We start from the raw sequence: 15,085 nt of genomic DNA on the forward strand, positions 1-15,085 counted from the left end.
GGACCGAAAGGTAGGTTTGAACTACCAAGTTGGTGCTTCAAATCCAATAGTTGCTCCTTGGAAACCCTATCAAGGTCACCGAGTTGTAATCAACTTGTCAGTACTTAATAACAACAAATGAGTCCTGGTTTTTGTTCTCCTGAGGGAGAAGAGGTAGCTGAAATTTTCTCTAGAGAGGTATTTGAATTGAGTTAGTAAATTCTCCAGGAAGATAAGGAATATGCAGTAAAAAAAACAAATCCACTCTCATCAAGCCAATGCCAACTCATGTCCAACGTGTGAGTGAGGTAAGGCATTGGGTAGTGCATTCCAAGCAGAGAGTGACATGTACAAAACTGGCAGATTTGAAACAGGATAATATGCTCAAGAAACTGCAAGTTCCATAGTATTATGGAGACGTTGGATGCAACAATGGAAGCAAATTAAAGATAAAGCTGGAGAGTAGGCAGGGGTTCTCAGAACATGAAGGAATTTGAGGGGTTTTTTGGAGGGAATGGGGAACTAATAAATAATTATAAGCAGAGGAATAACTTGATAATTATAATACTCAAATATATTGAACTCAATTTTTTCCAAGTGATTATACCACGTAAGCAATGTATGACATTTTAGTAATCACTGATTTAAAAAAAACAAACCCTCAACCATGAGATTTTTATGTATTGAAAATGGATATATGCAGAATGCATTGATTCTTTAACATCTATTCTTTTTTCTTTTTTTATATAGCACCTTTGATTTTATCTTGGAATTCTTCCTCCCCGAGTGCTACAACTTCCTACCGTCCTGGAACTGTTGAACAAATTCCTCCTTGGTTGAAGATTGGGCAATGGATCTTAGCAAGTCTCCTCAGGCTGTTCCTGAAAGTTAACTTTTATAAAGAGTGACTCAAAAATGGCAAAAGATTAGAGACACTCCACCTGGTATCAGTAACATAATAGAATGTTCCAGTATTTCCTGTTACTGCAAGTTGCTTCCATCTTGTCTTTTCTGAAGCTAAAGATTTCTAGATTTCCTTTGGTACTCTGAATGTCCCCATAACCTTCTAGTAAATACCATTTTCTTTTGTGTGAGACAATAAATTATTTTTTCTCAAACCAGTTGCAATTTGTTTACAATCTAATAACCTTATTGATACACCACCTGTGAGTTTGACTTTATTACTTTTTACCTGCTAAAAGCACCTAGACATTTTATATGAAGTTTGTTGTATTTCTACCAGCCTAGACATAGTACTGCTGTAAGATAAAGCACTGCACCACAGGATCAGTTTGAACCACAAGGTTGGTGGTTCAAACTCACCCAGTTGCTCCTTGGAAACCCTATACAGAGTTGATAAGAATTGGAACCAACTTAACAACATTTAATAATAATAATAAACAACCAAGATACAATAGTAGGTAATTTTTTGGGGGTGAAGGGGTTGTCTTATTCTGCCCTGTGTGATGCCAACAAGCAGGTTCAGGTTTGTTTTGCTGTGAGAGCCTGCAAACTTCATTTTCTCTGCTCCTCTTTCATTAGTCACAAATTTAGGCCTGGCGGAATCTCTTTTGAGAAAGTCTTTTCTTCTTTAGAATTTTGGTCAAGATACTTTATAATGCAGCAGTTCTTTTGTTTCATCCCCTTCAAAAGGTTTCTGTGTCCTCCTATAGTCTTGGGAGGATAATGAAAAAGATTGTGAGCGTCTTCTGATTTCCACTTTATCTCAAAACTACCCAGAAGCAATATGCATATGCTTAAATTACAAGGCAGGTAATTTGAGAAAATAGAAGAAAAATGAAGACACAGAAAAACATTTCAAAATATCCCAGTGTTTTAATCATAAAATTAAGATGCTGAAAAATAAATAAATAAATATATGTATGTATGTATATATATATATAGCACCAACCATTCCTCCTTTAAGGAGTTCTGGTAGCACACTGGTTACGTGTCAGACTGCTAACCACAAGGTCAGCAGTTTGAAACTGCCAGCTGTTCTGTGAGAGAAAGATGCGACTTTCAGCTCCCGTAAAGATTTACAGCCTCGGAAACCCTATGCAGGGTCACCATGAGTCAGAACTGACTCCTCGGCACACCACCACCACCATCATCACGACTTCTTTGACATTTTCTTTTCTCTGTTGGGTTGATAGCTCATTACAATGGTCACACCGGACTCAGACACCATACTCAAGTTAACAGGTTACAATTCAGGTCAGAAATGCTCAGGGTATGATTCTTCCAGTCAGGAAAGCTTCTCCTCAGCCAAGTCTAAAGGCAGAACTCTCTTTGCTCCACCAATGTTAAAAATCTCTTTTAGGACTGCTGATAAATGCCTACGGGATATATCATTCTACCATATACCCCAGCCTGAGCTCAGCTCCAGATCCATGGGTCAGTAAACCTAGGTCTTCTAACTAACTGCCTGGAGGCACCGCACTCTGCAAAAAAGCCTTATGCCCAAAGTCACTCAGCTTTACATGTTGGGTGAGCTGGGAAGCCCACTGCTCTGTCTCATGCTCTGGTTCTTGGTTGTGCTGCTGTTACTCCTCTGCCACTCCTCCAGCATCACACCTTTCAGTCCCTGTGTAGAGGAGGTTCAGTGTACTGGGACCTTGGAGTACAAAAGACATACTCCACTCTTACTTAGCTCATCGTCCTTGATGGTAGTGAAATTCTCCTTCCTGTTGCTGAGATTTTATGCCCATGCTAGAGTTTCAAGTTTTTTCCAATTACAATGAACTCTGCTGACATCTACAGCTGAATTATGTCATCGTATCAGTATTTTCTCCCATCTTCTCTTACCCAGACCCACAGGGCAGGAATGTTGTTTGGTGGGAGTTACAGATTATGGCTTGAAGAGACATTAGATAATTCACTACACCCACAGATATCCATTATAATAATACCTTTATTATAACTTTTATAACTCTAGTTCTGTTCATAAGGAGTTCAGGTAGAGTAGTAGTTGCGAGTTGGACTGCTGTGTAATGGTCAGCAGTTCAAAACTCCCAGCTATTCCGCAGGAGAAAGATGAGACTTTCTGCTCCTAAAGATTTACAGCCTTGGAAACCCTATACGGGGTCATTATGGGAAGGAGCTCTGGTAGCGTAGTGGTTACGAATAGGGCTGCGAACCTTAAGGTCAGCGGTTCGAAACTACCAGCTGCTCCGCGGGAGAAAGATGAGGCTTTCTACTCCCATAAAGATTTACATCCTCGGAAACCCTGTACAGGGTCGCTATGGGTCGGAACCGACTCGACGGCACTTAACAACAACAACAATGAGTAGGAACCGACTCCATGGCACACAACCACCACTACCACCATTTTTGTTTATATGATTTTATTGTGAATTGAAAGACGGTTTACAGAGCAGATCAGAGCAGTTCTACATTCAAATCATATACTATGATTGCAATCCCTTCCATGTACCATCAATTAACAGTATTTACCTCTCTGTCTTAAGCTGAGTTCTCTAAAGAAGTAAAACCAGTGAAACTTGTTTTTATTAAGTGCCGTCAAGTTGGTTCCAACTCATGGTGACCCTGTATAGGTTTCTGAGGAGCAGCTAATAAGTTTGAACCGCTGACCTTGCAGTTCAAACCGACCTTGCAGTAGAGTGTTATGGAGTCCTGGTGTGGCGTTGTGGGATAAAACACTGGACGGCAGGGTCAGTTTAAACCACGTGGTTTGTGGTTCAAACTCACCAGTCACTCCTTGGAAACCCTATACACGTTATAAGTCAGAATTGACCAGATGTCACTTAAAAACAACAACATCTTTGTTACAGAGGATTCCGTGTAATGTGTCTGCCTAGTCCACCATTTTGCCTGAAGTTCCTTATTCAATTTTTTACTAACTGCTGGAGAGTATACATTTATTGTTACATGCATTGAATGTTGTCTTGGATACATTGGGACTCTTTTTAGTCACTGTAATGCCAGCAATGTTTATGCCATGTTCCAAAAATGAACAATCTTTGTGTATTTTCCAAATCATTTAGAAGAGTCATTGGAAGATATACTTCCTGTCAGAAGTTTTGGGATGAAGCCTGTTTCTGTTTAACATAGGACTCTGGCAAGGTGTCATTTAGTCACTTTCTTTATGCACACCTCTGACCTGGCACGCAAAGTTTCCTCTATACTTTTAGGTAATACTGAACTCAATTGTAATGATAAAATGTAGGAGGCTATAATAAATGTTATATAAGAAAGTTATAATGGTGAATATTCTTTCCTAAATCTTGATTTCTACTACTCTCTGCAATAATTTTCACAAGATTATATAGACATTGTTATAGAATCAGGGTTCAAGGAAGATAAATAGGTTCCCATGTTAATCCTAATTATATCTGTATCCTCCCTTCTCATGTCATTTTTCCTTGCCACAGAAACTTAGACTTTTGTGATACAGAGGAGATGAAGGCAAAGAGAAAGACGAAAGGCATTGATCAAATGGGGAATAAGTTGATAAAAGAAACTGAAGGGAAGAATGAAAAGTTTGAAAGAGAAAGAGGAACCCATATACCTAACATATTTTGAAAGTGTTCCAAAGCAAAAGATTGTAATTTGTCAATAAAAACACTTGAAACTGTCACTTAATGTTTCCTTTCCTTCCCTTGTATCTGTACCCCAACTCATTCCATTTCCCTGTACTGACTACCCCAAAGCCTTCCTGATACAGGACATTCCAGCTGCATGTATCGTCTTACATGCCATTTTATGAAAATCACAATTGCCTTGAGACAATTCTTTCAATATACTTCTGAGAGCTAGTTGTTGTTATTTCTTGGACTCCTCTAATTAAACAGAGAATTGTTGCTGATAATGAAACTGTCCTTCTCCCAAGGCACTGTTTGAGAGAATGACCCAAAAAGGGAATAAAACTTTGAGCCCACTTCTCATTATTAGGGAGCTTCTGGATGGTGCAAATGGTTAATGCACTTGACCTGTAACCCAAGATTGGAAGTTTGAGTCCACAGAGAGGTAGCTCAGAAGAAAGACCTGAAATCAGCCATTGATAACCTTATGGAGCACAGACTGGTTCTGAAACACGTGGGGTTGCCATGAGGTAGAATTGATTTGACGGCAGCAGACTTTCATTATTATCTTCAGGATGGAGGTGGCTTGTATTTTTACTTGCTTCTGGAGAGTATACAGTTATTGTTACATGCATTGATTGTTTTCTTGGATGCATTGGAACTCACAGGGTCACTCTCTTGACTTTCTACAACACTTGCTGTTTTAAATGCCATCAAGTCAATTCTGACACATAGCGACTTTATAGGGGTTTTCCAAGGAGCAGCTGGTAGGTTTGAACCACTGACATTATGGTTAGTAGTCCAGTGCTTATCTTACAGAGCCACAACAGGACTTCTACAACACTACTGCCTATTTATATATTATTGTATTTCCTTTTACCTGTACATTCTTGGTATTATTTGAAAGCTTTTGTTTAGATGTAAGTAGAGTCAGTAGCAAGGTAAACGATATTTTGCTCAAGAATTATGGCAAAGAAAGTCTAATTTATTCACTTTACTACAGGTTTGCCTTCTAGGGACAGGAGACACTTAAATGAATGTGCTATCAAATATTATGTGTTTATGGTGTTTTAGTATTTCACTTTTTTACTTTCTGATACAATAATATATTCCTTTATTCTTTCACCCAGTCGGTTTAAATGGGGAGCTTGAAAGATGGCTTCATCCATGATAGCATTTCTTTCTTTGGAGATGTGTTTCAACAATTACTCAGGTTTCGATGCCCATGTTTGCATATTTACTACCACTCCTTGACACGATAGATGATTTTCCCTCATTACTTTTCATCCTCATAACTTTACTTCCCAGAGGCAAAAAGGACACACTCTGCTCTATACCTAACTGCATTATGAAACACCTGGGTTAATCTGACTCACACTTCAATGGGCTACCTCACCCAGGACACTATGAAAATGAAGTTGCCACTGACTGGAAGCTGTCAGTTCTGTGCTGGGCTCAGGTGAACATAAACCACCATGGAACCCCAAAGGTCAAGATGTAGGAGGTCATCTCAGCACCTTCTTGAAGTAAGTTTTCAGTCAGATTTTAAATGATTTTAATGTTGGTTTCTAAGCTTCCACTTAATTGGGCTTTTAAATATTTGATACTCAGTAGAGATGCAACAGATCTCAAAATCTTCACCTAATGAAGATGAGCAGTAGCAAATTTTCCTTTCTTTCTCTCTTTGTAAGAGTCCCTTTCTGCTTAGTAGAGAGTTTCACTCACTACTTTGGAAAAAAAAACTCACTTCCTACTAATTATTTTCTTTTATTTTGTAGCAGCCTGGTCAGAAAGAAGAAGGGGAGGTGAAGGGTAATGGAGATAAAATTGAAACATTTATTAATAAAACATGCATGTTTTATTTTAGGTTTTATATGGTTCACAGCCTGTTTAAATAAGATAATTCATCTGATTCCCACAGATTACCTTAAGAATTATTTATCATTCATTCATTCAATAAAAATTTACTAAATTGCAAGATTTGAAAATCAAGAGGAAGAGATTTCAACTGGAATGTAAACTCCATGAGTACAGATTTTTTTGTCTGTTTTCTTATTACTCTATCCCTAGCACTCAGAATGGTGCCTGGCATGTAGGGGACACTCAATAAATTTTTACTGACAAATCAATCCATGAATGAATGAATATTAATATTATTTTTAAGGGAGCTCAGTGGCTACATACGATAAGCACTGGACTGTGAACCACAGAGTCAGTGGTTCAAGCCCACCAGCCACTCCATGGGAGAAAGATGAGGCTATTTGCTCCCAAGACACTTTAAAGCCTCGGAAACCCTAAACAGGGTTGCTGTGAGTCAGAACCAACTTGACAGCACCTAACAACAACAACAACAACAGTGTGATTTTCAAAAAGAAATTTAAAAGAGGTATATTTGGTGCATTGGTCTTGGAATTGTGAACATAAAAAGCCCATCTTTCAGAAAAGATCCCTAAGGAAAACTTGAAGCATTCCAGTGTCAGAGAAAGTATACTTCTTTATGTTCAGAGTGGGCATTTATATTTTTTTTATATTGTTTTTGCCTCAAAGAAGGCAGATGGCTGATTTTCTCTCTTCATTTTCATTCTTGTTTAGAAGGTAAAGACAGCTTATGATCAATAAAAACAATGAATTATGGTGGTTGATTGTGGGTTCATTTAGTACCGATACTAAGGAATTGACCAGATGATCATATTAAACCTCGCAACAGACCAGAGTTGTGAACAGTGCCAGTCTTTGGAGTAGACAAGGTGTACTTCTGCCCAGGGCTCTGTAGGCAGTGCCAAGCTGACTTTCACTAGAATTTTCATTTTGAATTTTATATTTACTGTTCCTCTATTTCTGTATCTTTCTTAGAGCCAGCAATAAAGAGAGGGGGAAGTTAAGATAGGGATCTGGGATGTTGGTAAAGAACTCAGCCAACGCCCTCTGTAACCCATTTAATTTTCTGTCTACCTAGCTCACAACTTCTTTCTCCTCTTTTGTTTATCCAGCAGCAGAATGTCCAAAGGTGAGCACCAGATACATACTTGGCTGAGGGCATGCCACCATTACTTCTGTTTTGGGGTCTTTGGAGCCACACTTCAGAGTGATTTTTCTGAGACTGTGCAGTGAGACCAGGAGTTTTGTGTGAGACTTTAGCTATTATATTGCTCTATAAAAAACACGTAAAACAGTCTAATACTTTAATGTTGCAGTTGAAGTGTTATGGGGTTTCATTTTATAAGAACTTAAATCTAGCACATAAATCTCAGGTTAGTGAGGCTTGTGTGTGTGTATGTATGTGTGTGCGTTACCTTATAATTCACTCTGGGTTTGTCCAAGACAAACATTTCCAAACTAGCTCATTAGAAGATATTTTTGTAATGTCTTTTCACAATTAGAAAAAGCAAATAATTGCAAACCGGAATCAGCTCTAGACTGAATTTTGACCCAGAATGAGTGAAAATCCCGTACCTCACTATTTTGGTTTATAAATTAAGAGAATTGCATCAAATGAACTCTGATACCATCTTCAGCTCTAATGTTCTATGTAAGTTCAAGACATCTTGTTTCTTCTTTCTTTCTACCTTTTTGAATAATAGAATGTAAAGATTTGGAAAGATACTAATTGGTTCCATAAGTCATAGTTAAGTCTGATTTAAATTGAAACTAGGCAACCCACTTCTCTCAGAACCAACAGAACTGCTGCTAAGTCGATTATGACTTGTAGTGATCCTAATTGTGTTCATTGGACAGAGTAGAACTGCTCCACAGGGTTTCTTAGGCTGTAAATCTTTATAGAAGCAAGTTGCGTCATCTTTCTCTTGCCTAGTGGATGGTGGGGTTGACCTGCCAACCTTTCTTTTAGCAGCTCAATTTTAACTGGTGCCACAGGGCTCCTTAATTTGTTTACAGAGGAGGGAATTCAGTGAGCACAGAAAAGTGGCTACCTCAATAGCTAACACAACTAAGTAGTGGCAGAAACCTGCCATTTTTACCACTGACCAAGAATTTTTTTATGCAGAAAAAGAAGGGGTGGAGAATAAACAAGTTTTCACAAAAAGATGGAACTCCCATTTCTTCTAAGATGAGCACTGTTATTGAGTACTGTTGAGTTGGTTCTGACTCATAGCCACCCTGTGTTAGGATTTCCAAGGAATGGATGGTGGGTTTGAACTGTTCACCTGTGGTTGGAACTCCATTATGATATTTCTTATATATCCCATGCTAAAATATTTGTGGCTGTTGGACAGAGGCATGCATTAGGTGTTTTAGGATTAAACACAAGATGAGAACCTTGTGGAGAAGAAGACCAAACTGTTCTTTCAGAAACTAGCACCTTTAATGTTTTCCTCCTGAATTCACTTTATTTAAATAGTAAAGAAGGTCAGAAAAATCTCTAAAAACAAAGACAATAACCAGGATTTCCCACACAGCCTCTTCATGAGATGTGGAAAATTTGATGAACAAGTAGTATGAACAAATATGAAAATGATAACTCTGTTCTAGCATCATTTTGCTGCTAAGTAATGAGTAATACTTAAGTATGAACTCATCATCTTCTAGGGGCTGGTTTCTTCTTGACTTCCTTATTTCTCTGGACTGTGTTACTGTTCCCCAAGTTACTCACACTTCTAACCTTAGTCATCTTTGACTTCTCCCCTTTCTTTGATACATTGAAACAGTTGCAAAACTCCATGACTTCCTCTTTGCATTATCCTACATCAGTTTGATTTCTTCATTCTTACTGTTTTACACCCACCACTTGTCTGTCAGTTTGTCACACTTTGGTGGCTTGTGAGTTGCTGTGATTCTGGAAGCTATGCCACCGGCATTTTAAATAACAACAGGGTCATCCATGGTGGACAGGTTTCAGATGAGCTTCCAGATGAAGACAGACTAGGAAGAAAGAGTGACAAACTACTTCCGAATATCTTTGTTATCCCATGTGAGTAAAATTTTGCTAAAGGTAATACAGAAATGGCTGCAAGCATACATTGACAGAGAACTTCCAGAGGTTCAAGCTGGATTCAAAAGAGGCCGTGGAATGAGGGATATCATTGCTGATGTCCGATGGATCTTGTCAAAAAGCAGAGAATATCAGAAAGATGTTTACCTGTGCTTTATTGACTACGCAAAGGTTTTTGATTGTGTGGAGCATGACAAGCTATGGACAACATTGCGAAGTGTGAGTATTCCGAAACACTTAATTGTGCTCATGAGGAATCTGTACCTGGACCAAGTGGCAGTTGTTCGAACAAAACATGGGAACACTGAATGGTTTAAAATGGAAAAAGGTGTGAGACAGGGTTGTAGTCTTTCACTATACTTATTCAACTTGTATGCTGAGCAAATAATCCAAGGAGATGAAGAAAAACATGACATCAGGATTGAAGGAAGACTCATTAACAACCTGCGATATGCAGATGACAACCTTGCTTGCTGAAAGTGAAGAGGACTTAAAACATTTACTGATGAAGATCAAAGAGCACAGCCTTCGGTATGGATTACATCTTAATATAAAGAAAACAAAAATCCTCACCACTGGACCAATAAACAACATTCTTATCAACGGAGAAAAGATAGAATTTGTCAAGGACTTCATTCTTCTTGGATCAAACATCAGCACTCATGGAAGCAGCAGTCAAGAAATCAAACAGCGTATTGCATTAGGCAAATCAGCTACACAAGATCTTTTTAAAGTGTTGAAGAGCAAAGATTTCAGCTTGCGGAATAAGGTGCACCTGACCAAGATATGGTATTTTCAATAACCTCATATGCATGCAAAAGCTGGACATTGAATAAGGAAGACCAGAGAAGAATTGATGCTTTTGAGTTCTGGTGTTAGAGGAGAATATTGAAAGTGCCATGAGCTGCCAAAAGAACCAACATATTTGTGTTGGAAGAAGTGAAGCCAGAGTGTTTCTTGGAGGCCAGGATGGCCATACTTCTTCTCTCCTACTTTGGACATATTGTCAGAAGGGACCAGTCACTGGAGAAGGATATCATATTTGGTAAGGTGGAGGGTCAGAAAAAAAGAGGAAGACCCCCAGCGAAATGGATTGGCAAAGTGACAGCATCAATGAGTTCAAGCGTGGCAACAATTGTGAGGTTGGCCCAGGATTGGGCAGTGTCCCATTCTGTTGTGCATAGCATCACTATGAGTCGGTACTGACTTGATGTCACCTAACAACAATAACAACAACATTATTTGTCACAGAGAATAAAGTCATATTTTGTGGGTAGTAATTAATAACATGGTTTGGCGACAAGCAGCACTGAGTTTAAGTCATAGCTCTGGACCTTACTATACATATGTCATTGCTTAATTTCCTTGACTCTTAGTTATTTTATCTGTAAAGTGAGGAAAATTATTATATTAGCTTCAAAGAGCTGTTGTGAGACTTAAATGAAAGAATGCATGTAAAATATTGTAAAAATGATATGAAAGCAGTGTCTGAATTCCTCTGACTTCTCAATGGGGGAAGAAAATGAAACACAACATCAACCCAAGGCCAACTCCTATGAAACAGAGGTCAGACATATCTTACCTCCTTTTCCAATTCTGACACCAACCATCCTTCCCCCAACTCTCTCTACTTCTCTGCTGGGTTCTAAAATAATTGTAATGGTTACACAGACTATACTCACAGTTAGGGGTTTATTAGGGAAGTTGTTAAGTGCCATTGAGTTGTGACACTATGAGTTGTTAGATTCTAACTCATAGTGTCTGTATTCACAGCAGAATTAAACACTGTCCAGTTTTGTGCCATCCTCCCAATTGTTGTTATGATTAGGGAAGTGATCAGGTTTCAATTCAGGATCAGAAATGCTCAAGATACAGTTCTCCAGCCAGGCACAACTCTTTCTGATCTCTGGTCTGAGACCCCTTAGTCTCTACACTGTGTGGGCAATGTTACAAAGCTCCTTTAGCAGCACTACAATTAAGTGCTCAAATGGCACTCCATTCCACTATAAGCCTCAACCTAAAGGTGCTCAGCAACATGGGTCAGCAAAACTAGATCTCTTGATTAAGTGCTTGGAGGAAGCACTTAATCCAGAAGTGAGTCTCTTACCCAAAGACACTCAACTGTCCTTGCTTCATGGGCTGAGAAGCCCATTGCTCTGTCTCATACTCTGACTCTTGGTTCTGCTGCCTTCATTCCTCTGCCATTCCTCTGTTTCCACAGCTCTTTCTCCTGGATCACGGAGGTTCAGCACACAGGGATCTTGAGTTCCAAAGTCACTTCTGACTCTTTTTTCTTGATGGTAGTGAGATCCTTTATTCTTGCATCAGAGTTGGTTCATTTTATACCCAGTGGAATAAGGAAATTAACAAATCACCATGTTAAAGTTCTAAGTTTTTACAATCACAATTAACCCTGGTAATACTCACCATAACTGAATCATATACATTAGCTCTTTCATTGAGAGGGCTTTAAAAATTCCATGGAAAAGAAACATAATGGAATTCTTCCACAAACTCTTTGAAGCCCCCATGTATTTGCTGTTTAATAAACATGTCAGATAGTTTTCTATTTTAATTTTCTTAGTCTTATACCTTCTTCCATCTAGATTGCAGGGAGGTTTAGTGGAAAGAATGTTAGTGGTACTTACATGCTAACTTTAGTTTTTTAGTAGTAGTTGCCTGGAAATTTCTATTGCAAGAAATTAAAAAAAAAAGGAAAAAAAAAACCCTGAGCCTTTGTGTAATTTCAGTAAGAAAAAGGTCAAGATCAACTAGTGATCTCTTCCATGGGCCCTTGAAGTAAGATACTCATCCTTGTATTTTGCCCCAATAAAGTAGTCATAGTCACTTTTGAGAGTCACAATGTTTTCATAATAAAAATATATTGGTTTATTTAGAAAGATAAAGTTGTTCAGGGCTAATGAAAAGAATTTTCTGTGACTCAATAAATAGCATTCTTTTAATTCATATTTTATTTCATTTATTCTTCACAGTATTCTCTGAGGAATATAGTTTTTATCCCTTATTCCAAACAAGGAAACTAAAGCACAAAGAGGTTAAGTAATTTGTGTAAGATCAGACATATAATAAATGATAGAACTGAAATTTGAAACCAAGGTAGTCAAGTTCCAAATTGTGACCATGTTACAAATATATCACAGGTCCTTGGGCTACTTATTTTATTTTTTATTGTGAATTGAGAGAAGGCTTATAGAGCAGATCATGAACTTTGCATTTTAAAAAATCATATACTTTGCTTCATTACAATGATTGAAACCCCCTTCATGTACTAATAGTTTCACTTTAACTGTTGCATTCTTCCCTGTGTCTCTTTCTATTTTCAACTTTCTTCTGCCAATCTCCCTCCTGTGGTATATTGCTTGCCCTGTCACCCATGTTAACATGTGTCTACCCTCTAGCTCAGTCACTGGAGAAGGATATCATGTTTGGTAAGGTGGAGGGTCAGAGAAAAAGAGGAAGACGCCCAACGAGATGGATTGGCAAAGTGGCAGCATCAATGGGCTCAAGCGTGGCAACAATTGTGAGGTTGACGCAGGACCGGGCAGTGTTTTGTTCTGCTGTGCACAGGGTCGCTATTAGTCAGTACTGACTTGATGGCACCTAACAACAACAGCAACAACCTTCTAGCCTGTGAAGAATTTTCCCTCCCTTTCCCTCCGCCAACCTTGTGACCATCATAGATTGTTTCTTTTATCAAGAAAACCTTTTCTGAATTTTTTATGACCTTGGTCTCATACAATATTTGTCCTTTGTGATTGGCTAATTTCATTCAGCATAATGTCCTATAGGTTCATTCATGTTGTAAGGTGTTTTGAAGATTCACTGATATTTTTAAACATTGCATAGTATTCCATTTTGTGTGTGTACCAGTTTGCTTAACCATTCTTCTCTTGATGTGCATTTAGGCTGCCTCCATCTTTTTGATGTGTCTCTTGTAGACAGCTTATTGAAGGATCTTGTTTTCTTATCCATTCTGTTCTCTATATCACTTGACTTGTGTGTTTAATCCATTCACATGCAGTGTAATTATCAATTGATTGCTTTCATTTTTCTGTGTGTTTTTTGGTGATGCAGCTGATTTCTTTGTTCTACCTAATTTTCTGCGCTGCGCTTGTTTTGTTTTTGGGTTTTCTTTTCATTTCTGTTGTGTTAATGTCTACTAAATTCTTCTAATTTTCATCTTTTTTAATTTTGATGTGCAAGGGTATTAATTTTCATTAAGGTTACCTTGCAAGTTATTAATTTCTTGCCTACTTAAAGCAGTCTGTTTTATCTTGAAATCAACTTGACTTCCTTGCCATTTGGAAGTTTTGTGTCTACACTATTCCCTCTTTTTGCTTTGTATTTAACGTCACTATAAATTGATATCATTGTTTCCCTAATTTCAGTCTTGTAGGTTTGTTTTACTTTGGTGGTGGTGGTTATGTGCTGTGGAGACGGAACCTACACATAGCTACCCTGTACAGGGTTTCCAAGGCTGTAAATCTTTATGGGAGCAGAATGTCACATCTTTCTCCCGCGGAACAGCTGGTAGTTTTGAACTGCTGACCTTGTGGTTCTCAGCCCGATTCGTAACCACTACGCTACCAGAGCTCCTTTGTTTTACTTTAAATACTTCTATATTTTGATTGAGTTCTGGGTGGTGTTGTCATGTATGGTAATTTCATGTGTGTTGTCTGATGCCGTTGATTCTCAGTCCAGAGAACATCCTTTAGTATTTTTTGTAAAGTTGGTCCAGTCATTACAATTGCCTTTAATTTTTATCAGGAAATGTCTTAATTTCACTGTCATGATTGAGGGATAAATTTACTGAATATATGATTTTTGGTTGACAATATTTTCCTTTCACAGTTTTGCATATGCCATCCCATTGTCTTCTTGCCTGCATGGTTTTGGCTGAGAAATCAGTTTCTCCAGTCTCTTTCTGGCCAGTAAACCCAGTATTTCTTTTTTTTAATTAAATAACTTTGAGTTTGGTTCCATATTTTCTCTCACTCTATCTGTGACCTTCTAGTGTGATTCCTTTCAGGGCAGTTGGTAATGGTAGCTAGGCACCATCTAGTTCTGGTCTCAGAGTTATAGAGACTGATGTTCATGTGTTCCATTAGTCCATCAGGCTAATTGATTCCAAGTCTCTTCAATTCTTGTCATTCTTCTTTATTCTGCACACAGAGAGTTCTTTTTCAGTTAGTTCTGTTACTTTTTCTTCCTTAGAAACTTTCTGGCTCTACATCTTGGTCATTTGTTTGAGCTATTCTCTCTTGTTTCTTCATGTGAGCTAAAATTGTCTGTTGAGTCTGGGGGCATTGTGGAGTTGTCATATTTGTGTTTAATTAATGATTGCATGTTAATGTATTCTTAGGCTCGCATGAACTATCTCCTGTGGGTATATTTAGAGAACGGAAGCATGTATTCTGTTCTTATTCACTATTCATGCACCCTAGTTTGCCTGGTGTTGGATGCTGTCTATCATTGATTAGGTGATATAGGAACTGGTATTGGCTCTTGCCCAGTGGGTGGAGCTGCAGAAGGTACAGTTGTGACTGGACTGCATGGGCACAGTTGTTGTGTCTTGTCAGGTGTGAAAGAGAAA

This window comes from Chrysochloris asiatica, unplaced genomic scaffold (assembly GCF_000296735.1).
Source record: "Chrysochloris asiatica unplaced genomic scaffold, ChrAsi1.0 scaffold00002, whole genome shotgun sequence".
Lineage (NCBI taxonomy): Eukaryota > Metazoa > Chordata > Mammalia > Afrosoricida > Chrysochloridae > Chrysochloris > Chrysochloris asiatica.